The sequence below is a fragment of the Crocodylus siamensis genome, chromosome 4, assembly GCF_052110815.1.
Source record: "Crocodylus siamensis isolate JL-2025a chromosome 4, ASM5211081v1, whole genome shotgun sequence".
NCBI classification, from domain to species: Eukaryota; Metazoa; Chordata; order Crocodylia; family Crocodylidae; genus Crocodylus; species Crocodylus siamensis.
The window spans coordinates 108,053,886-108,078,782 of record NC_143398.1 but is presented as its reverse complement, the minus strand read 5'-3'; the positions used below and the strand labels follow the sequence as shown (position 1 = coordinate 108,078,782).

General features: G+C 43.2%; 1 protein-coding gene across 1 annotated transcript in view; it reads left to right on the top strand.

Moving 5' to 3' along the window:
- The window catches only part of CHRM2 (cholinergic receptor muscarinic 2), a 146,856-nt gene that overhangs the window by 61,431 nt on the left and 60,528 nt on the right, over positions 1 to 24,897 (top strand). The window lies entirely within an intron of this gene.

The window sequence follows — 24,897 nt, the reverse complement described above, 5'->3', positions numbered from 1 at the left end:
TCTTCAAAATTCTCTCTTAGCCCAGTGTGTTTTAATGGAATTTTAAATGGCTATCCCTATTTTTCTGGTTATGGTATTAAAATATTTTCAGAAACTGCATTTATCCTCTTCCAACCAGTATATTGTATATTCTTTTTAAAAGGTTGTTATTGCTACATAGCATCCCTTTGGTTTGGTGGTTTACCCTTGCCTATAAATACCATAAGGGCTGCAGTTTTTTTCCAGTCACAAGAGACATTTCTCAGTGGAGTTATGCCAGCAGAGAATTTGCCACTAAATCAGGCCAGAGAGACTAGAAAGAAATTCAAATGGAAGATAACTGAATTTTCTTGCATTTACTGTGAGAGATGATAAGGGGGAAGGTAGTAGAAAAATGACCAATTACAAGACCTGATCTGATCATTTAGCCATAATCATTTCTCTCAGCAAAATTCAGCTCACATTCTGCACCTGGATTTTTTCAAAGCCCCTTTCCCATTGCATTTTATGTAAACTTATAGCTTTCTTGCCTATGGCACATAAAGGGTGTACTATTGTTGGTTTCTTCATGACATTTTGCTCTCTGAGTTCACATTGTACCTGTAGGTGACATCCATATAGATGTCAAAATCCAGTCCCATTCTTAAATCACAAGCAGTGGTCAGGTTGTCACTCATATCACATGTACTTGCCTGTGGCAAGCAAAGAGAACGAATGTTCTCTGTGAAGCAGTCCTACAGTATTTTACCAAAAATAATTCAGCTAAGCCAAGCGTCTTTAGTTTGCTTAAACAAATTAAACTTCTAATAACATGGGAAAACAAATTTAATTAGATCTTTAATTGAACAACTTTCCCTGTGAAAAGGGTCTGAGACCTGAAACATTAAGCTAAGAGGCAATACAGGAAAGTGTGTATTGCCTCTTGGAGCATGGCTGAAAGCTGCCTTGTCTCAAACTATCTGGATATGCTGTGGCACACATTGGGGAGGGAACCCTTTTCTTTGCTCAGTCCTTGTGTTAACTGCGGTCACATTTTCTTTGAAGCTTTTTGATAATATGCAAATGGGCAAAGTGATACTCTGATTGTCATTTCCCTAAAATGCCACTTGTCCTGTTAAGGCTGTTTCCTTAGCAATGCACCAGATGTGGTCCAAAATTTATGTAGATGCTATTCCAAGCCTTCTGCCCAGGGGTGACTTTTAACTTAATAGAGGCTCATGTTGGGAAGGGGGCCAGACTCTGAAACCTGGTTACTGTCCCTCTGTGTCACCCAGGTTGCCTAAAGGAGACATTATATAGTTGCCACTCACTATCAAAAGAGTCCTCTATAATATAGAAACTCCCTTTATGGAATAGGTAGGCTTCTATTAGACCCTACGTCTCTGCTTTCACTCCCAAGGTTGGAGAAAATTGGGATAGATGGAGGTGAGGAAACCCTGCAATGTGCTGTGCCACTCCTCAACTTTCAATGCATCCATGAAGTAAAGCTCCAGTATAGAAATTACTCTACATACTTACTCTATATACCCTAAATAATATACATCAGGGCCCCTGACTGTCGGAAACTTCCAATTTCAGCTCATCTTGCCCTCAATTGCATGTGATTTGTGGTAGGGACACTGCGGCAGAGTGGTTAAGCCCTTTTTATGACTCCACGGGTACAAGTTTGAGCTTCACTCTGGTCTCCTGCCAATTCCATCACCAGTTGACCCAGCTTTAAATGAGTATATGGTCACTTAGGCTGGGGGATAAAGGTGGCCAAATGCAAAGCAGGCCATATGACTACGTTGTGTTTAGTTGGTTATATATCTACTAGACTTATATGAATCTTTGAGTAACACTACTCTTCAGTAAATTTGTTTTTCAACTGGTTGCTGAATTCTTCCTTTTAATCATTTTCCTTTCCCCAGGTGTATTTTTAAGAAAGGAGCCCTCAAAACTGCTGTAAAATGAGCTTTCTGATAGGTCTGTTTTTCTTACATGTCTCTGCATTACATGCATTGTTAATAAGGATACATAGACATTAGGGGGCATTTTTGCACATGCTCCAGGGGTGGGGGTGAGGGGTACTTTAATTAAAGTGGTTCTGAGAGTTTGTCTAATGAGCTTTAGTTAAAGTGCCCCCACCATCATTTTTAAGCATAGGGACTCTGATGGCTGGAGCATGCTAATTAGATAAATCGTGTCTGCTTCAACACACTGTAATTACAGCCCATCAAAGCAGCCTCCCTGCACGTCTACAAGTACCCTAGGAGATTTAATCTATCTAGAAATATAACACCAACAATCTATAGGGAGAATATTACTTAAGATTTCTGTTGTAATAGAGAAGGAAAGGTTTAGCCGGGGTTTCATGCAGTGAAGATTTTGCTCTAGAATTCTTTCAAATTTGGGGGAAGAAATATGTTGTTTTTTTTTAATGGACAAGATTTTCAGAACATCCAATATATATTTTTTTTTAGTCAGACAGAATTGAAGCCTACAAATGAAAGTAGAAATCAAACAAAATCCCTCAGTGATCTCTGAATAGTAAGGTAATAGACTGTTTGGGTCATGGCATGCCTTTGAGATACAGCAATCTTATGGGTCCTCCTTGCCTCCTTCCCATGTCTTTATGTACCTGTCACAGGATGGGGTCCTCAAGGATGGCCATGTTACCCCTAGGGCCCCTCAACCGTGCCAATTTGGCCTGATGGGCACCCTCTATTCTCTCCTCCCACATCTTGATGTATTTGTAATATAGGGAGGCTGTCTTCACATCCTGTTGGACATGGTCCTGATGGATTTCCTTGAACCCTGTGGGTTCCCAGGCCCCTTGTGGGTCACATTTCAAAACAGATGTCACAGGACACCCCAGCCTTATGGGCTATATGCATAGCTCCAAACCACCTCTTTACCATGCCCCAAGCCTCGCAGATGGTACTGGCGTTGTCTCGCCTAGTGCTATAATTAGGCCCTCTTGTCCTCACTGGGCTTTCCGCAGCCCTGTCTCTGTACCCTCTCTGTGCACCCCAAATGCCATGCCCTCTCTGGTGCGAGGGGCTGTGCCCCCCCCCCAAAATACTGTGCCCTCTCTGGTGCTGGGGTTTGTGCACCCCAAATGCTGCACTGTCTCTGGCACCAGGGTCCCCACACTGCAGTGGGCCCCCAGTGAGGCCTCCTCCTTTCCCAAATAGCCTCACCCAAACCACCAGTGGTATACAATGGCAAACAAAACAAGCCCCTGGGCTATAACATAATACAAAAGATCAGAGTGTGCTCTGACCCTTTAAAAGAATTAGATTTCGTCCCTGGCACTAAGTGTCTAGTAGGCAAGGGTACCTGTGGAGCTCATGGAGCCCCCTTAGCCCTAGGTGCAGCATATCAGGCAGTTGCAGCATCACTGGGCACTTCCTCCCTGGAGGCTCCTTCCCCTCTGGCTGCTAGCAGGGAACTCCCTTCCTGGCCTCAGCCCTGGGGTTTATATATATGCCAGGCCCTGCCTCTTCTGGTCAGCTGACAGCTGGCAGGTGTGGGCCAACTATCACATTCTGGATGTCCTGGTAACCAGCAGCTGGGGCTCCCAGATGACTGCTCGGGCCCTCTCCCTAGCAGTGTCAGCCCTTAAAGGAGCAGGACACCCTAGTGCCCTGCGACAGTGCCCAAACCCCTAATCTGTCATTAATATTCTGAAGAAATCCATTTATTGGATTTCCAATACTTTTAGATACAAGAGCTGCCATAATGTATCAATAACAAATGTTATTGATGAATTTCTAGTTATAAAATGGGATAAGCTTAGAAAACTAGGACATGCTGCCCAGTGACACAGACCAAACGAATGCCTTACTGTGTCCCTCTCTATTTAAACCTTGGGAAACTAGACCTGCATTCCAGAAGTGTTGTAAGTGAGTAAGTATGAAGTGGATGCTTCAATTGGAGGTGGGCTATGTAAGACATCTGATTTGGCTCTTGTAGTTTGGATAATCCAAGACAGCATTTTTTTACTTCAAGATCTGCCTTTCAAGAAGTATTTATCATCATGCTGAATGTTATCATTCCAAGAACACCCATTGCCTCCAATACTCTTATCACCATTAGATGTCGAGATTATTGTGACAGCATCCAATAACATGGTCAGACATACACATTTACATCATTCTGAAATGTTGTTGCTCTAAAAAGTAGCTCAAAATGTAGCAACTCTGATGTCATTGTAATCACATAAGAACAATGGGTGCCAATACATGTGCTCCAGGGTCAGGGCAAGGGTGTTTTAATTAGAGTGGCTCTCGGGGGCTGCTTTAATTCAAAGGCACAAACGCATCTTGTGTATTCAGTGTCCCGCTTTTCAAAATGGTGGCAGGGGCACTTTAACTAAAGCTCTTTCAACACGCTTTATTAAAGCTCCATCCTCCCCCCACCACCACCATTTCTAAATGCGGGACACTGAATACATGAGACTCCACATCATGCTGCAGTGTTCTGACTCTAATCAGAGCACATGAAAAAGTGCCCAAATATTTTTAATTTAGATAGCATCTTTAACTGGGTACCTCAAATCTTCTACCAAATAAACTAATTGTGCTAGATTGTTTGAAACAAACCTTTCACATGATCACACACCTAACAAGTCCATTACAGACATGCTTATTGCCATGCTTTCAGAATTAAGAATTGTAATCTTCTTATTGAATATATGAATGTATTCAATCTAAGCTCCGAAAATTCTTCTGTTCTGATTACCCTGCACAGCATGTTCTGTTTTAAGATTTTGGGAAAGAGGTAAATGTGTAAGGAAAGCTTGTTTCCTATGGATGATCCATTCATCCAAGTGGCTGAATTTGCCTTCGTCTCTCCCTAGGCCTGTCAGCATGTAAGACATAATGAGCAAGTTCCATGTAAATCAGCTAGAAAATGTAGCTGATTTCTCCTGGTTAATGTGACCTGCCATCAGATCACCCTGTTCGCTGCTGGTCTCCACTCTTTTCTTCTCATCTCCTTTTTTCTTGAAGGCAGATGAGAACTTAATAGACATGCCCAAAGACTCAGGCAGGTACATTTATGGTTGGCCACTCAAATATAGAGATCTCATCCCATGAGGATCACCACAGACATGGGGCACCTTCATCACAGAAAGATCTCATTCTCTTCCTCTGTTTGTATGAAAGGACTGTGATCTTTGGTTCATGCTCAGCAGATGTGAATGAAATGGCTGGCTAGAGATGTCACTGCTTTATTCTTTTTTTCTGTGATCTAAGAAATCCTTTCGAATAGTAAAGATGCAATCTTTCCAAGGCCCAGCACTGCCTGGGGAAACAACAATGGCCTTTCATGAATGGGTTTGAACTTCTTGAGCACTCTGAATGAAAGTCACTTGGTTCTGCTGATGGAAATCCTGAGTCCTTAAAGAGCCCAGCAGCAGGACTTTTCAACAGCTGGCAGAAGGCACTGTAGGGAATCTCTAGATTTGCTGGCAGGCAGCCTTTCATGATGAATTCATTGGACTTTCATTTTGCGACATGTGAATCATTACAAAAAGTTTTAGAAGGGTGTTGTGGCATCCCAAATTTGAAACCAGCATAGTATTCATATTTTTCTGTCCCCTCCCAGGAAGGAATGCTGTATTTGCTTTTAGTTCATACTAAAGAATGAAGATGCCTTCACTTTCTCCACATTTAAACTCAGACCAAGTCAGCTGTACCTCAGTATCTCACTGCTGAGAAACATTGGCATTTAACCTTTACCGTTCATGTGCTGGTTCCCACCTCCACCTCCACCACCACCACTTTCTTCTTTATCCTCCAAGCACAGTCTTTTTGTCCTTTTCAGCAGTGGAATACCCAACAGGCCATGGTGACTGAGCAATACCAGGCAGGGTACTCTGAAACCAAGGTGTCCTTGTCCTTTTACAGAATGCTGCTCACTTGATCACCACCTGACTTTCCTAAATAAGTCATGAGGCAAAGGCCACAACTTCAAATTGAATCTCTTCACTGATTTCAATGGGTTTTGGATCAAGCCCATAGATATTACAGCATGCTTTGATGGACAAATCTTGGAGTGGTGAGTAGTCTTCATGCCCATGATATAATGTCTATAAGGTGTATGAAGCCCCTTAGGTGGAGCAGTTCCAGAGGTCTCTCCTGAACCAAAAACATCTATACATGCACAAGTAATTCACCTTAGTTTCATAGTTAGTAGGGTCGGAAGGGACCTGAGCAGATCATCAAGTCCGACCCCCTGCCATGGCAGGAAAAAGTACTGGGGTCAAAAGACCCCAGCAAGGTGTTCATCTAGCCTCCTCTTAAAGACCCCCAGGGTAGGAGCCAGCACCACTTCACTTGGAAGTTGGTTTCAGATCCTAGCTGTCCTGACAGTGAAGTAGCACCGCCTGACGTCTAATCTGAATTTACCCTCTGCCAGCTTGTGACCGTTATTTCTAGTCACTCGTAGTGCTTGGGGGAACAGGGACTCCCCCAGTGCCTGCTGGTCCCCTCTGACTAGTTTGTAACAGGCCATTCGATCCCCCTCAGCCTTCTGTTGTGGAGGCTGAACAGGTTCAGGTCCCATAGCCTCTCCTCATAGGGCCTGCCCTGCTGCCCCCTGATCATGCGAGTGGCCCTTCTCTGGACCCTCTCCATGCTGTCCACATCCATCTTGAAGTGAGGCGCCCAGAACTGGACGCAGTACTCCAACTGCAGCCTGCCCAGCGTCGCATAGAGGGGGAGGATCACCTCCTTGGACCTGCTCAAGATGCATCTGTGGCTGCATGACAGGGTATGGTTGGCCCTTCTGACTGCATCCCCACACTGCCGGCCCACGTTCATCTTGGCATCAGTAGTAATTCCAAGATCCTTTTCTGCCTCTTCACTGCCCAGAAGGGAGTTCCCCAGCCTGTAGGTCTGCTTCTGGTTCTTCCTCCCCAGGTGCATCACCTTGCACTTGTCAGTGTTGAAACGCATCCTATTCTCATCCGCCCACCCTTGTAACCTGTCTAGGTCTGATTGCAGCCTATTTCTCCCATCTAGCATGCCCACATCCCCCCACATCTTAGTGTCATTGGCAAATATGAACAGGGTGCTTTTTACCCCCTCGTCCAAGTTACTGATGAACATGTTGAACAGTGCGGGCATGAGGACCGAGCCCTGGGGGACCTCATTGCTCACATCCCATCAGGTCGAAATCTACCACCAGTCTCTGAGTGCAGCCCTCCAGCCAGTTAGCAACCCATTTGAATGTGTAGGTATTGACACCACAGTCCCCCGGTTTTTTAATGAGAATGAGGTGAGAGACAGTGTCAAAGGCTTTCCGAAAGTCCAGAAAGACTACGTCCACTGCTACCCCTGCATCTAAGGATTTGCTGACCTGGTCATAGAAGGCCACCAGGTTGGTCTGACAGGACCTTCCTCTAATGAACCCATATTTGTTGCCCCTAAGCATAACCTCCCCCAATGGCCCCTCATGGACATGCGCCAGAATAATTTTCTCAAACAGCTTACCCAGGATTGAGGTAAGACTAACTGGCCTATAGTTTCCTTGGTCCTCCTTCCTCCCTTTTTTGAAGATGGGAGCCACATTGGCCCTCTTCCAGTCCTCTGGCACCACACCAGAGCACCACGAGTGCTTATAAAGCCAATACAGAATTCACGCAATGACCTCAGCTAATTCCCTCAGCACTCTTGGGTGGAGATCATCACGACCCGCTGATTTAAATATGTCCAATCCCTCCAGAAGTTCCCTGACTAGATCCTCACTGACCCTTGGTCTGGATGTGTCTCCCCTGGGGCCCGAGGGGGTCCTGGTTGGGGGGGGGCTGATCCGATCCCTGCTCAGGATAATGGAGGCAAAGAGATTGTTAAATAGGTTAGCTTTGTCATCTGGTGTGATGACCAGATTTCCTAGCGTGTCTTGCAGGGGCCCCACGTTACCTGATACCTTCTTTTTGCCTCCTATGTATTTAAAAAAGGACTTCTTGTTGTCCTTGATCTGGGTAGCTAGTCCCAGTTCCATCTCCGCCTTGGCTTTCCTGACTGCCCCCCCCCGCATCCCTGAGCAACCGCAGTGTAGTCCTCCCTGGTGATGGCCCCTCCCTTCCATTCGGTGTACGCCTTCCTTCTAGCTAGGAGACGTTCCTGGATGCTTTTGGTGAGCCATGGGGGCTTTTGCGCCCTCCTGCCCCCTTTGATCCATGTTGAGATTACCCGCCTTTGGGCTTGGAGGATCGTCTCCTGAAGGAATGACCGCTCTTCTTGGACACCCAATTCCCCTCCCCTCTGGAACCTCAGTGCCTCCCCGACTATTCTTCTTACCTCATTGAAGTCCACCCTCCTGAAATCTAGGGCTGCTGCCTCGCTGCAGGCCTTTGTCACTTTGTGCTGGATGGTGAATTCCAGCAGGCGATAATTGCTGTTGCCCAGGTGGTCGAGCACCCACAGCCCCCTCACCAGGTCATCGCCCGTGGCCAGCACCAGGTCCAATAGGGCATCTCCCCTCATGGGGCTGTGCCGAGGTTATTGCAAGTCCCCTGGCACAGCTTTACGAGCACTCATGGTGCTCTGGTGAGATACCGGAGGACTGGCCAACGTGGTCCCCATCTTCAAAAAAGGCAGGAAGGAGGACCCAGGAAACTATAGGCCGGTTAGTCTTACCTCAATCCTAGGCAAGCTGTTTGAGAAAATTATGCTGGCACACATCCAGGAGGGGCCAGCAGGGGACTGCATGCTTAGGGGCAACCAACACGGGTTCATCAGTGGCAGGTCCTGTCAGACCAACCTGGTGGCCTTTTACGATCAGATCACCAGATAATTAGATGCAGGGGTAGCAGTGGATATAATCTTCCTGGACTTCCGGAAGGCTTTTGACACTGTCTCTCACCCCGGTCTCATTAAGAAACTGGGGTGCTGTGGTGTAGACACCCACACAGTCAAATGGGTCACCAACTGGGTGGAGGGCCACACCCAGATGGTGGTAGTGGATGGGTCCTTCTCAACCTGGAAGGACGTGGGCAGTGGGGTTCCGCAGGGCTCGGTCCTCCGGCCTGCACTGTTCAACATCTTCATCAGTGATTTGGACGAGGGGGTAAAAAGCACCCTGTTCAAATTCACTGATGACACTAAGATGTGGGGGGACGTGGGCACACTGGAAGGATGCAACAGGCTACAATCAGACCCAGACAGGTTACAAGGGTGGGCGGATGAGAATAGGATGGGTTTCAACACAGACAAGTGCAAGGTGATGCACCTCGGGAGGAACAACCAGCACCATACCTACAGGTTGGGGAACTCCCCTCTTGTCAGCACAGAGGCAGAAAAGGATCTTGGGGTCATCATTGACTCCAAGATGAACATGGGCCGGCAGTGTGGGGAGGCAGTTAGGAAGGCCAACCGCACCTTGTCATGCATCCACAGATGCATCTCGAGCAGGTCCAAAGAGGTGATCCTCCCCCTCTGTGCAGCACTGGTCAGGCCACAGTTGGAGTACTGCATCCAGTTCTGGGAGCCGCACTTCAAGAGGGATGTCGACAGCATGGAGAGGGTCCAGAGGAGGGCCACTCATATGATCAGAGGACAACAGGGCAGGCCCTATGAGGAGAGGCTACGGGACCTGAACCTGTTCAGCCTCCACAACAGAAGGCTGAGGGGGGACCTTGTGGCCTGTTATAAACTAGTCAGGGGGGATCAGCAGGCATTGGGGGAGTCACTGTTCCCCTGAGCACCGCCAGGAGTGACCAGGACTAACGGTCACAAGCTGGCAGAGGGTAGGTTTAGGTTAGATACCAGGAGGCGCTACTTCACAGTCAGGGCGGCTAGGGTCTGGAACCAAATTCCAAGAGAAGTGGTGCAGGCTCCTACCCTGGGGGTGTTTAAGATGAGGTTAGATGAACATCTTGCTGGGGTCGTTTGACCCCAGTATTCTTTCCTGCCATGGCAGGGGGTCCCTTCTGACCCTAGAAACTATGAAGCTATGAAACCTCTTGGGTTAGATGGAGGTCCTGCATTTCAGCTAGGAACCTACGTGAGTGGTCAGACCTGGCTGACTGCTCTTCCCAGCTGATATCTGGAAAGTTCAGGTCACCCATGATGACAATATCTTTTGCCCTAACTACCTCCATGAGCTGACTTAAGAATTCCTGGTCTAGCTCTTCCCATTTGGTTGGGTGGTCTGTCTCTTTCCCCTCGAGTGCCTTGTATTCTAACCCAGAACACTTCAATGTGCCCCTCCTCTGACCTTGTGCTACTTGATAAGGATGTATATTCCTCCTTGATGTAGAGCGCCACACCCCCACCTTCCCTCCCTGTCCTGTCCCTCCTGTACAGCCTATAGCCCTTGATATTCACCGCCCAGTCATGTGTTGGGTCCCACCATGACCCAATGCACCTTATCACATTGCAGCTCTAATTGACACAGGGAATTCAGTCAAAGAGCATGATGATTCAGATCCATCACTTTTCCTCCTGTCCTGGACTGGCTTGCAGTCTGCTTAACTTCGTCTGCTAAGCTCATCTTGAAAACACTCAGCTAAATCTCTGTTCTATGGCCTATTTTCTAAATAATATTTCTTTTACATGAGCTACCTCTTTTGGGCCCTGTCTTTTCCTACCCTGTGGGCATCTACACACATGCCAGACTACGCAGTTGTTACTAAATGTCTGTGAAGTAACCAGCGTTACTTCACAGTCCCGATGAGGCACAGGTTTTTTCCCACACTACTACACACTACCAACAAGCTACTGTGCAGTAGCGTTGGCATCACAATTTGTGCCCACCGATGCTACATCGCCATAATGGTGAGCTATGGAGATATAGCTGATGGTGACATAGCATCTTGTGTAGACAGGCCCTGTAAGTTGCTACTTGCTGCATCGTCAAGAACACACACACTTATATAGCTGCAGATTGTATATGGCCAGAAGCCTTTTCTGTTCATCAGTAATCATTATAGCAGGTAGCTACAGCATGATTTACACTGTTATAGAGAAGGAAATTCAATACTGTGTTGTCACCGAGAATGGTAAAAGAAGCAGAGCAGTTTCACACTTCTACTCTGTAAGAAACATGTAAAAAATAATCTCAGGTATCACATGATACTATGCTTTGAATGTTTGTGATGCCAGGGGCTTAGAGTTTCTCATAGAACCCACAATGTTTAGTTTCAGTGGATTAATACAATATGGCAAGAGCTTTCATATGTTTCCATAGTGTAGAATAGAAATATTGCCTCGCAAACAGGCATTTGAGGTCTTTGATTTTGTTCCAGTGCACAGGAAAAACAAATCTCAAACTTTGAAAGCTGCCATGCATGGAACAGAATTCTCATTCTGAAAACCAGGAATTAATTAATCAAATATGGACCTAGTGTACAATGAATTAATGCAAATCTACTGAAATTGAAGAAACTGCATCCCTTTTCAGTAGGCTTTATTATGGCCTAGTGTATCTTACCATAGTAGGACTGTTTGCAAATGTCTGTGCAGAAATGGAATATTTGAAATATAACTCAATTTCATCGATGGATGGCTAGATAACAATAAAGGATGCATTTGTCTGTAGAGGCAATGGCTTTGTCTCATGACAGGGATCCATGACTGGAAGCAGGGAGACAAGCAGAAATCATGACTAGATTTACAAGCATGAATATAGTGTGTAGACACAGTATTTGTTAAATACAAATATACCTGCCAAAAAGATTAATAGGAAGGAAATTCAGTGGAGATTAAAATCTGTGCCCTTGGGTTTGTGATCTAAGCTCTAGGGAGGCTACATTAAAAATAACAAGCTTTTGGTAATATCATGCTTTAGGATTGCTTAGATGTTGTGTGGAATCCCCCAGAAATTCACTTCTAATATCTGATTGATTTTTATGGTCACAAATGTTGTTTGTATGCATTTTGGTTTAGCATAAAAAAAACTTCTTGTTTGTTTCTTTCTTTTGTTAAATCGCAATGTCCTAGTTTGCCATGAAAGGAATTACTTAAAGGAAGACACTTTAAAAAAAGGCAAAAGAGAAAGGAATAATGTTACTGTGCTGGAGGACTCAAGATGCATGGTTTCGTTCCCCAGCCTGCTATACATTTCATGTATAACTTCGGAGAAGTCATTGGGGCCAGGTTCTCTACTGACCATTTTGCTTCGCTCAGTCCAAAAGAGATTGTATATTCACTGCAAATACCCAGAAGAGGAGTTCTCTTCTGGTGCCACTTTGCTGCAACAGGGTCATACACCTGTAAGTGCCCCCTGCCTCCTAGCAGAGAAGAGGTGGCAGGGTGGAGATCTATTATTCTAGGCTTGCATTTTTGAAGGAACTTTTTGTAAAAAACTGCTCTAAGCAGCACCTTCACTGAGGCTGCCTCCTGTGACTCAGAAACCAGAGCTCTGGTGCAGGAGAAAATTTCGCCCTTTATCTCTCTGGGCTTCCATTTTCTATTTGTAAAACTGGAGTGGTAATGCATTGTCTCTCCCAGTTATCTGTCTTTTCCATTAATTATAAATTCATTGCAATATGGACTGTCTCTTGGGATGAGGGAGCACTCATCCTGAAGGCCACATCCTCAGCTGGTGAATACCAGCATAATTTTATTGAAGTCACAGTGGCACAGCACTGATTTATGCCATCTTGCCTTTGGAATCCTGAAAAAGGAACCCTCTCCTATTTCATGTCCTCCTCTTCCCTAGCTCTCTGACTTGAAAAGCAGACAGGTGTGCCAACTCCAACCAAGGATGAGTTGAGAAGCATTGTGATTCAGGCACTCAGACTGAGGGTTCATATTTCCTATGTTGTTAGTTTTATGGTCTGTTTAATGTTGCCTTCTGCAGTTACCCTGAATACCGTCACCACATTCCCAAGGCAACTGTAGTTTCTAAATGGAGGCATTTTCTCCCTTTTTCTTTTACCCTTCTTTACTTTCAGGAGGCATTTGCTGTCTAAGCTGCACATACTCTGAGCCCAAGGTTAAACTCTCTCCATTAAAATTATTGTGTGTCCATGCACTGAGTTACTTGAAAGGAATTGAAAGTTCGAGGACATTGTGCTTGTGTATACAGGGGAATGCTAATGAGCTGCAACCTCTTTGATTTCCACAACAAGTTGCTTTAAATGGATATTGGAGAAGGAATCCAGCAGAAGTTGTCACTTCTTGGGAGAAAAGTATTCAAGCTGTTTAGGTAAAATGAAAAATGATCAGGGTATTAACCTGAACCTCAAACTAAATTTATGGTCAATTATGAATATATTTGGTCTTTGTATATTTACCTTTTTCCAAGTGCATTTGTACTTTGCAGAAATATCAATATAACATTAAAAGACTAGTCTCATTAGTATATATTTAATACCAAGAAAAAAACAGGAAGTATCAGACATATCAAGAACAGAAATGGTCACAATTGCAAAGAAAAGGCTATTCAAAGATTATATTTCATTCAACAATGGAAAACATTTCAGAATATCATCTGAAAGACTATTCATTTGTTTTTGACTGGCTATAGGTCTTCTTGAAATTTTTGAAAATTTCATTTTAAATTTAAAAATGTATTGTTTCACTAAAAGTATAGAACTCTTTTTTGTGAATTTTAGGTGGGTTTTTAAGACCAGATTCAGATACATTTTAATTAGACTTCACTTCAGGCAACATATTGATATTTTGGAGGCTTATCTAAATTGAACTGTAAACCTTAGGTTCACCCATTGCTAATTGAAGCCAAAATCACCCAGATGAGTCAGTTCATGTGTCTGAAAAAGATTTTTCTAAATGTTAGTATTGCAAGTGCAACCTGATCTCTGAAAAGCATGCCATGTTTTCTCTCTCTTCCAGACACTGTTGCTGAAATTAAAAGATTATGTAATCAAGTGATCTGACAATTTTGCTGATGATATATGAGTCAGAACAAATATAACTTGGTCTTTGTTTGAATAGAAGGCCCTGAAGTTATATTTTCAGAAATGAGATGTTTTGGTTAACTGTAGTTTGCTTTGGTTTTCTATATAGCTGCCTGGTAATTATAGGTCATTGAGAGGGTTAAATTCAGTGACATTGTGCCTGCCAAGCTTTCTAAGGTTAACTTTGTTCACATATAAATTTGCACCTAATTTTGTGGAAGGAGACACAAATGTGCCTTTACAAAACAGGCACTTACAGATTAGCACTTGCATTTTTCCTACCTTATTTTTACATCAAAAGTCACACACATTGGACGTTTATGTGTATATGCACCTTTATTCATTTACATGTAAATAATTTTAACAATCTAGCTCTATGGCCCTGATACTTCTCTATATTGCTTTGTAGTGATCCAATAATGCATAGCAGCCTTTAAACTGGCTGAGCAGATTATCAAAAACCACTTGTTTTGCATGAGAAACCATGGGCATCAATAAACTCTGGCTGTAAACAGACATTGTCCTTAGAGCAGGATCAGCTCTTCCAGAATGTGTCCCAGCATAGCTGATCCATTTAACTGAGTGACAGACATCAACCACTGTGTTAAGTTGGGGCACCATAATGTGATACATGCACCAGGGAATCCCCTGCCAGGTTCTTAGGGCATGCCTCTGCAAGCAGGAAAACCTAGGCTAGGATCTCCAGGGCCTGATCCTGTGAGGGAATTCCTGCAGTGCTGAGGATCAGGCCCCAGGAGCCCCTGCCTAGGGTCGATGGATAGTGTGGGATCCTCTGGGCTGCCTGAGCTCTTGCACTATAAAGCAAACAGGCACCCAGTGCAAACAAGCAGCACAAATTTTACCACCTTTTGTCACAGCCACACTTAGGGGCATTTGTGGCACAACTAGGGGCATGGACATCCATTTACCTGGGCTTTGTGCCAACATATAAGGTGGCACAAATGCTACATCTGTTTCCAGTCTGTAGTAGCAGTTTCAGTGCCACCCCTATTCTAGTTGTTGTATGATAAGGAATTATAGGAGAGCATCCTTAAACCCTGAAGTTGTAAATCCCTTGTGAAAGGTGACAGCTGACCAATTAAAATAGCCTTCAGGGTCCACACCAGCATGTGGATAACTCTGGACAAGGAGCTAAAGCAACCTAAAAGCATAAATATATATTTTTTACTGTTTTTAACCAGCCTGACCCTTTTTTGGCTGCCCCAAATCCCTGTGATCTCCAGGGCCCTCTGATAATGGAGTCATCATGTTAACTGAAGAGGTCATCAACAGATGTGTACATTCATCTTATGTATATATAACCCAACTTGTACAAACACAATACAAACTGCAAATATATCTCAAGTAGATGCACATAGCACATACTGAACAATCTGTCAACACATGTAAATTAAAGCAGAGGCAAATATATGTAAAGATTTCACTAGTCAAAACATCTAACAGTGGATATGTCAGAACCCAGCTCTACAACATATTCATCGGGTGGCAATAGATTCCACAAGCTAATTAATATAACACCCACTTGGACAGTGTCATTTTTAAACATTTTCCAAAGAGATTCATGACTAAGTGCATTGTGTATGCCAATCTCTAGCTCTTACCTATTTCAGTCTGCTGTTAAGTTCTTATGATATTTCTTATAAGAAATATAGCATAGTATTGCTTATATATTCCATTTTGGAAACCACATGCATGAACTAAGGGGTTATGCATTCTGCTGCAGCAAATGCATTGAAATGCATGCGTGTTAGGAAATATTTGTTTTTTGCTATTTCATTCCAGCTCTAATCTTATACAATGGTAGAATTTTAAAACTAGATGAATATATACAGCATGTATGTATATTCGTGTGTGTGTGAAAGAGTGGGTGTGTGTGAAGTACACAGTAGGCAGGTCTGACTCACCTATACTTTAGGATTACAACTAGTATAAATTCATGGATTTTAGTGATATAACAACAGCATAAAACTGGGCCAATGCAGTGGTGAATCATTCCCTGAATATATATACATCGTATGTATTTGTGTGTTGTTATGATGTTGACCCAGCTTTGTGATTAAGGTTGAATGCATACACACATGTACTTGAGACTTTCCTAAGGAGACTATCACTGTTCTACCAAAGTTATGTGTCTTATCACACATGCATGTAATTGTGGTAAAGCAGTAGTAAATCCCAGTTAGCTCCATTCAGCAGGAGGGACTTCATGTAATACTATGCTGCCCCAGGTGGAAAATATTGAACAGACTGTCCTATTTCACCATGACTGGGAGTCCCATGCAGAATTGCAGGTGGCCTCCACCACACCAGCCATAAGCCATCGGGCAGCCTCTATGAGAGTCCCTCCTTCACGCTGTGTAAGTAGTGCCAGCAGCCTCCCAGGATTTCCTCCCAGCCATACAGGCAATGCCAGTGGTGCACAGTCCTCCAGAATCCCTCCCCCACTTTGTGGCAGTGGAAGAGGTACTTGCAGGGGCCTGCATGCCACCATTTGGGACACTCTAATATAGTCTATGGCAACAGCAAGTACTCATTTCTGCTACATCATTGAAAGAACAAAGTACAGAAGTTGAACTGTGCTGACAGGGAATAATAATTTTCATTGCCCATGTAAATAGCAGGCAGGTTGAAGCAAGAGGCCCTTGTTTGGAAATCATTGTATATTCCTGTTCTCTCTCCATCACTACCTTTTACATAGTGGATGATGGAACCTCTAAATTGTGGATCGTTTTAATCAAAGTGAGTCAATGTATTGTACTGCCTAATCCAAATAACTGCTCAAGAGAAACTGTGATAATAGGGCCAGGGATTAGAATTGCTGTCATGAAAAGGAAAACAGTTTTTTAAAAGAAGACAAGAGATGGGCTAAGGAGGGGTAGTGGTAGAGAGGGATGTGTTGCATTGACTTGGTCTCTCTAGTGAGATTTTTGCAATTCAATTAGAAGTCCATATAGATTTAACAGCTCTTTGTTGAAAATACACCTCCCTCCTATAGCTTCTGGTGTTGGCACATAACATCTGCTTCTGTATAATCACGATTTTTCAATGGCTCAAAGGGCAAAGGAGCCTGAGGCTCTCACATCCACTGGAGAGCACTCAAGGATTTAAACTGGAGCAAGAAGGACGTGCAGAGACAGCTGATGAATATGGGCATCCACCCATGGGGGTGGCAGAAAAGCATGTATGCACATGAAGAAGAATTGAAGCAGGTTGTCTCCAAAAGACTTGTCCCCTAAGGGCATGTCATTCATTTGGAATTGAGGGAAAGTTATGGTGTTGTTTTTAGCCTTTGAAATCAGATGCTTAGATGCATAAAGAGTAGGGAGGGGAAAAACAAATGGGGGAAGATGAAGCAGTTGTGGTTTGGAGATGGAGCAGTTGTGTATCCAAACAGATGGCCAAGTTACAAAGTTCTTACGCTGGCAAACTCCCATTAAGCCAAAGAGAATTTATCCAGAGTAAGAATGGAGTGAAAAACTTGGGGAATTAGTTCTGAGTTTGGATGGAAAGGGGCATAATTGATTTATTGAATAGCTGGCTCATCCTTTCATTTGAAGACCATCTGTCAAGAAAATGACCTTTTCCAGCTTAGAAACTCAGGGAATTATTGAACAGGATGAAGTATTATAGCTAGATGTGTATACAGCTAGGATGTTTTGCTTGCAGAACTTCTCATGGACCCTCTCTTTGGTTCTGGCTTATGATGGGCTCAGATTATATTTGTATGCTACATTTGAATGAAAGAAATCATCAAGGTGAAATCTTCAAGTTTCACTTAGTTTGCAATAATAAGCCCAGATTTGTTTGAGTAGTTTCAGGTTTACTTGGAAATGATGGGCCAATGGGCCAACTGGGTTCAGGCTTTGAAATTGTAATGAAACATGAAGTCAAAAGGAATTTTTTGTTGTTTAAGTTTTCATAGTGAAAGGCCAACCCAGCCCTACCCAAAATTCCTAGGCCTGCCACAGACTCTTTACGTAGGCTTCACCAGCTTTCTTAACTTGGCTGTGAAATGCATGCATTTAAGCCTTCTGCTTTCCAGGGTTGCTCCATGGCTTCTAAAATTGATGTTTGAAAAAGGCTTTTAAGATCTTTGTATATAATTGATTCTATCAGTGCATTATACACAGTAAGCAATAGAAGCAACAAAGACTGAACCACAAAAATGTGGTTACAATGAGTGTCTCAAATAACACAAACAATAAAGAGGGCTAGAAGTAAGTCAGACAAGCACAACTAATACACTCTTGGGTAACCTATGAAACCTTGGTGGTGCCTGAAAGGCCAAGGCTAATTTAGAAAATGAAATGTCCCTCTGATGTTATTTCTCTATGTAGTTTGATAACGTCTAAAGGTACATTGACTAAAGCCTGCAGCTAAAACTCCCTGATTACAGTTTACTTTGCTCTGCGGCCAAGTACTTCTGTCACTTCCAATCTGGGTTTCCAAGGCCTGACATCTTCATGTTTTATCACTAGCAAGTGAAAAATCCCATTCCACCTTTTTCAGATGGCTCAGCTTCAGGGTAACAGTGTTAGACCAGCACAGTGCCCCAGCTGGAGATATTAATTTCCATAGTGTTAACAATCAGCATAAATATGCCATTTCCAGGACAATGTGTGAAAGCCTTTACCCATGTGGGACACCTGAGGGTTCGGTTTAAGACAGACTTAGAGAGAAGAGGCAGTTTGAAAAGATTTTTTTCCTAATAACTAAAATGCCCATCTTGTGGGAGGCTGCTATTCTCCAGATAGGATCTATGCACATGTATATGAACAAACATATACTAGCCAACAAGGGACAGTTTGACTAAACTTACATTCACAGCTGTATCTTTAGTTTTGTATAATATACCTATTTACATCAACTGAAGAGAAAGCTCATAATCTCTAGGCACTGTGATGTTCTATTATATATGAGAATATATTTAAAATATCCCTTTTATCAGTTTCTGTTTTATGTGCATGGTGTACAAACTCTGCTGAAATATAATAGATATGTATCAGTTCACAATATTGCCAGCCTAAAATTGCCAGCTTTCCGGAATGGAACTGTTATGTGTCCTTTCACAGTGTTATATGCCATGTACTTACTTCTGGCTGTTTATTAATCTACCACCATAGTTTTAAAAGGCTTATCTTCATTGCAGGACTAGCTCCTGTTACTTTACTTCACTTTGTCAGTTCTTCTTGAGTTGGCCTAACTCAAGCAACAACGATCCCACTGTAAAACGAGATGTGATGCCACACAGTATAATTAAAATAGTAGCACTGACTATTTGACCCAACAGTACAGAGTTCCCTCTGCATTACTAGCTCAAAGATCAGCAGCACTCTGCCAGCACTTCACCCCCGATAGCTAACTCAGCTTTGTTCTAGCACAAGGTACAACGTGCCAGCTGCTAGCATGCCTCCAAAGCCAGATAAGCAAGGCACCAGACATTTGATTTTTTCCTCCAGCATGAATATGAAGTATAGCTAACAAGTTGAAAACACCACTTAACTTTTGCGCATGCACAGTAGTCAAATTAGGGAAAACACTTGAGTTCTACCTTGAGTGAACACTCCAAGGAAGACAGCTCCCCTGAGAAGGTGTTTGGCTACAGTGACCTAAGACTACTTTATGCCTGAATGAGAAAATTCCTCTAGTTGTTTAATTTTACTTTAATTTATGTGCAGTGACTTCAAGCCATTTGCAGGATGTGCCATGCTGACAAGACTGTATTTGTACTGTATAGACTGTAGTAGTACTTCCATTTATTTCAATAGAGTTGCACAGCTAAGCTGAATATCTGCCCCCCCACACAAATATTCCTTCTCAAATCACTGTCTTTCAACCTGGAAAAAATACAAATTTAAGAACTCCTAAGAGCCTTTGGGGTATCATTGAAATAGAAATGTTTTGTTGGAAAGACATTGATTTTGACAGAAGTTCCTCATCTTTGGTGGGAAAATTCTTTGTATGTTGAATTAGCAACATTTCCCATCAGACATACATGTCATTTTCCAGAAAACTCTACTTAAGAAGTTATATGAGCTCTGCAGCAGGTCCTGAAGCCCAAATGTTCACTCTGTTAGATATGAGAATTGGTATCAGAAGGAAGGACTCTTCATCAGACTGCCATGCTATTATTCTCTTCCCATTTAAACCTGGGGACAGCTGTCTCAAGTGACTCACCTGAGCTCAATCTATTGCAGTAGTACAAAAGGAGATGCACCTGTAAGAGATCAACAGCCTGAAACAGTCATAAATGATCAAATCCTGTCATTAGACCAAGTTAATAAATGGGTTTCCCTGCATAGCAGTATTGAGGTTTTGGTGGTTTGTTATATTTATTGACAGCCTGAAATATGGGGCAATGGCTGCAGCAGCAAAATTAGCTGATGGCTAATGTAGGTTAGTCAAAGAACCCTATGAGGGTTGTAAGATACTCTAGAAGGGTCTAATTAAGCAAGGTGGTGAATACCTTTCAAATGGAAGACACAGTTTCGGCTGCCCATATACTCAAATAGGCTTTTAAGCAAATGTAAATTTTCAGGGGAGAGAAAGTCATCATTAGGACCTCTCTACTCAATTCAGTGCTGGTCAAGACATTGCAGAGGGGAAAGAGTGTGTAAGATGGAAAGTGGAATGTTATATTATATAAATTACTGACTGCCTCCCTGATGATGTTTTGTCCAGTTTAGTGCAGCTGATCTGCAAAAAGACAGAGTGGAAGTAGAAAAGCTCCAAAAGCCCTGAAAGATTATACCAAGGAGGGACCAAAAAGACCAAGTGAGTGTAGTTTGAAAGAAGAGTTATAGCATATATGAGAGAGGTATAAAACTGATAAACTGCCTGTAGAAGACCAGTTGGACACTTCCGTTTACCCCATCCCATAATATCAGACACATTAATAGGCAATAAATATAAAACAGACAAGAAGAAATACAGTATTATGCAATGTTTAATTAAATTGGTGGATCTCACTACAGTGGGATGTTACTGAGACTCATAGCTTAGCAAGATTTGAAAAAGGGATTGTATTTCTGGGACTTGCAAGCAGCATCAGTTCTCATGGCTTTCAGAACCAGCTGAACAAGAGCCAGGAGAACATTTTCATACAGGATATATTATAGCACAAAACAAGTGCAGTAATCTAGAGCCTGATCTAGCTCCCATTAAAGTCAATGAAAGGAAGGGATTTCAGAAGTACTCAGTGGATGCATCTACACAAGTATATTAATGCAACACAATAAACTCTGGGGTATATTGTCCCAGAGTTTATTGCTCCTGGGCACCGCGTTTACATGTGTGACTGGGACCACAGCATGTTGAGCTGGGTCAGATCAGCACCAGCTGGCAGGGGCTCTGGGGGTTCAGCTTGCCAGCCTGGGGCTGCTCTGACCTGGCTCGATGTCCTGTGAAGAGGCTGTCTGGGGCACAAGGGTGCTCCAATTCAGGGATAGCTGGCAGGCAGCCCCAGCACTGAAGCAACTTTGTGCCCCAGCCACAACTTTGCACACACAAAAACTCCACAACAGAATACTTGTATTTGCAGGTATTAACCTGCTGCTGAGTTTACTGTTTTCCTGCAGCCTAATAGAGCCACACATGTAGGCCATGTGTAGATGAAACAAGAGGTGTGTGTGCACAACACCTTACAGTGGGCTAAATGCTTTTGAAAGAAGAGTTATAGCATATATAAGAGAGGTATAAAACTGATAAACTGCCTGTAGAAGACCAGTTGAGCTAAATGCTTTTGAAAGAAAGCTTTTGCACCGCTTTAATAGTGTCGGTGTTTGCACGCCTTGGTGGCATATTGCACACTAATTCCAGTCACTGTAGGAAATCCAGCAGCATAATGTGCCTTAAATGATCTGGGGCACAGCAAACTAAAACTCCTCCCAGGACCACCTGCAGATGTCTGCGGGTGGGTGCCACCTGGGGGGGCACTGCTGCCATGGAGGGAAGCACCAGCCCTCCCCCACCCCCACAGCCAGGGACCACTCCATCCGCCGGCAGCTCACCATATCCCCCCCACATGAGAGACAGGTAAGTCAGCGGGGTGAGTGCATAACACAGGGGTTTAATCAGCCCTAAATTGAAGTGGTGTTTTTTAAAACCCACAGCTTCAATTTAGGGCCCCCGTTTCATCTACTCATGCCCAGAGATGCTGAAACATTTACCGTGGAGCTATTAATGTATTCCACAGTAAACAGCTCATGTAGATGTGCCCAGTGCTGACCAAACTGTGCCCCTACTAAAGCCAATGTGAATAGATCAATGCTTTGCACTAATTGGACATTTCACTCTTAATTCGTACTCCAATGTATCCAGTATCCGCCACTACTGGAGAAAGGAGGCCTGATTAAACAGGTCATTGGCCTTTTCCATCATGCTCTGCTCCCCTCCCAGAGGCCAACTGGTATAAGTAAAACACTTCTGTTACATATTCCTTGTCTTCAGTCCATGTCTTCAATTCAGGCATTCTGCAGTATGTATCATGAATTGACAAGAAAGAAAAAGCAAATTATTTTTAGCATTTGTCCCAATTTGTTGTGGAAAGACTGATAGGTTTCTCTGGTGTTGTCATTCACTGCAACCGTTTGTAAGCAGATTAGCTACCTGTAACCAGTACTCGCACAAAGAAGTTTACATAAATCATTTTTGCTAAGAGAGCATTTCTGAGACTCTTATCAACCACTGTTCTACACACAGTAAAAATAAGGAATGATATATTAGAACTGGCAGAAGAGGAACAGACCCAATGCACTGCATAGTCTGTTGCATGTCATACTGTGCCAAATCCCATAGCCAGCTGTCGACTAGTGAAACACAGGAACATAGAATTGCTATAGTGGACTAGACTCTAGGTCCAAACAGGTCACCAACACATTGCTCCTTCTAGTACTGGAGGAGATACCTTTAAACATTTTTCTTCTTGTAAGCCATAGTCTACTGGATGTCTAAGGTGACATCCTAATGTTGATCAAATCAGAACTGGAGCAGCCCAAGGAAGAGCAGATGATTTTAAAGAATGATGAAGCATAGGGCATCTAGAAACCTGGAGACTTAAAGATTCACTTACGATTTCTAGGCCAGATATTTAACAGTATTTAGTCTCTCAAGAATGCCTAAATTCTACTGTTTCTACAGAAATGAAATAATTACTTGCTTTTGTAGATCCCAGTAGGCTGCCTCTTTTATGTGTCTGAATGCCATTAAAACCCAGCTTTCAGTGACCAGGAGGAAAAGTTGGGGGAGCAACTATCAAGAGAAGGTTCCTTCCTGGAGTAGCAGCTTTGAAACACCTTGCACCTTGATGAGGAGGTGCTTTTACACGATATCTAATGAGGAAGGGAGTCCTTCCCAAATTCAGACAAAGAGCTGATCAAATACCAAATGCCTGCTGTCTAGTGGGAGGATATTTCTACTGAGCATTTTATGTTAACTGAGAGGCTTTCCAGTTAGTACCTAGTATCAAATGAAGGCATTTTTTATATAAGAGCAAGTTGTGTTCAGTTAGTCTACATTCTTGTGTTTGTTCCAATGTTGCTTCTGTTTTTCAGCCACTTGGAAGTCCCCTATTAAGACACAAGAGCAGTATTAATAATAGTTTGTATGTCTTTAATAAACTGTGCACAAGAAAGCAGCAAAGGCAGGAACACTTTCACTCCTTTTATCTCCTTTGATCTCTCTCTGATGAAGCATGATTAAGGTATTTTCATGCTGGCTGGCCTGTTCTGTCTGCCCTTCATGAGAGATGAAGTCTATCGAGCTGTTATTTGTCTCTACATTGTGTGAGGTAGGATTAAGCCACCGGACTGTTCAATACCAGTAAATGATCCGGAACTCCATAAAAACATCAATTATAATACAGTTAACGATGTCTTAGTGCTCTCTCAGAGAGTTGGAGTCTGTCTTCATTCCTCTCGTGACAGAGTGTGTGGGTGAATGTCTCTAGAGATGATGAGAGGATTTAAAGCTAAGAAATCAGCTGTGGGATTAATCAGAACAGGGGATTTTCTCAGTTATTATTTCAAAAGTGTTTAAACAGAAATTGTAAGGGAGGATGATACTGGCCAAAAGGACTGTACTCAGGCCTGTGAAAGGATGGGCTCCCCTGCCTGAGTGCTTCAATGTGAGGTGATATAATGGGGCTGTGCTTCAGGACCATGCAATGCTTGGCATTTCTGCAACAATTGACAGTGACAGCCATTTGTTCTACTACTGAAACTGTTTGGGGTGAAGGAGGGGAGCAGTCTACTAGGAAACAGACTCAGACCTACAGCTAACTGCACAAAGTCTGCTCACAATTTTCAATAGCAATCCACCCAGTTGGATTGCTTCCTGGAGGAGAAAGTCTCTATACCTCTCTAAAACTCTGAGCCAGCCACTCATCCTTACAATTCAGGGCCATCACCTCTTTATAAAAAAAAAAAATGTACATGTGGTTTTGTGTGTGTGTGTGCGCGCGCGCACACACACTTGTGTCAGATTGTAATCCACTCTGGTGAAAATCAGACCTTCCACAGGTATATATGTTGGCATAACTCTACTGGCTTCAATGCAGGTATGGAGCAAAAGGATCTGGAGCATAGTGAGGACAGATGCATTGCTCAGTGTTCACACAGCCTTGTTAATGCATCTTTGTATTGACTAGCAACAGCTTGTTTTGATTCATCCCCATGCATCTTGGTCCTTAACATCAGCACCCACACTCCTGGGCATGCTACATGGACTTGGAAACACACCACTGACCTGACCTACAGGCTTCCCACTGATTCTAGTGGAGAAAAAATAACTGGTGCTCCAAAGTAAAAGAACTAACTGTAGCGTATCTGTGTCTGCTAGGAATTATTTAAATGAATACATATTGCTTTTAAAAAATTGCGTTTTCTGTGTCCTTACGTTACGTAACAAAATAATAGAGGACATCCCAAATACCACAAGCAAAGTAATTAAATGCATTACTCAGTTAATGAATGAATCATGTAATTACTAGACATCGCTACAAGTTGCCAAACATCAGCACAAATTGTAGAATAGGCACATCCTTT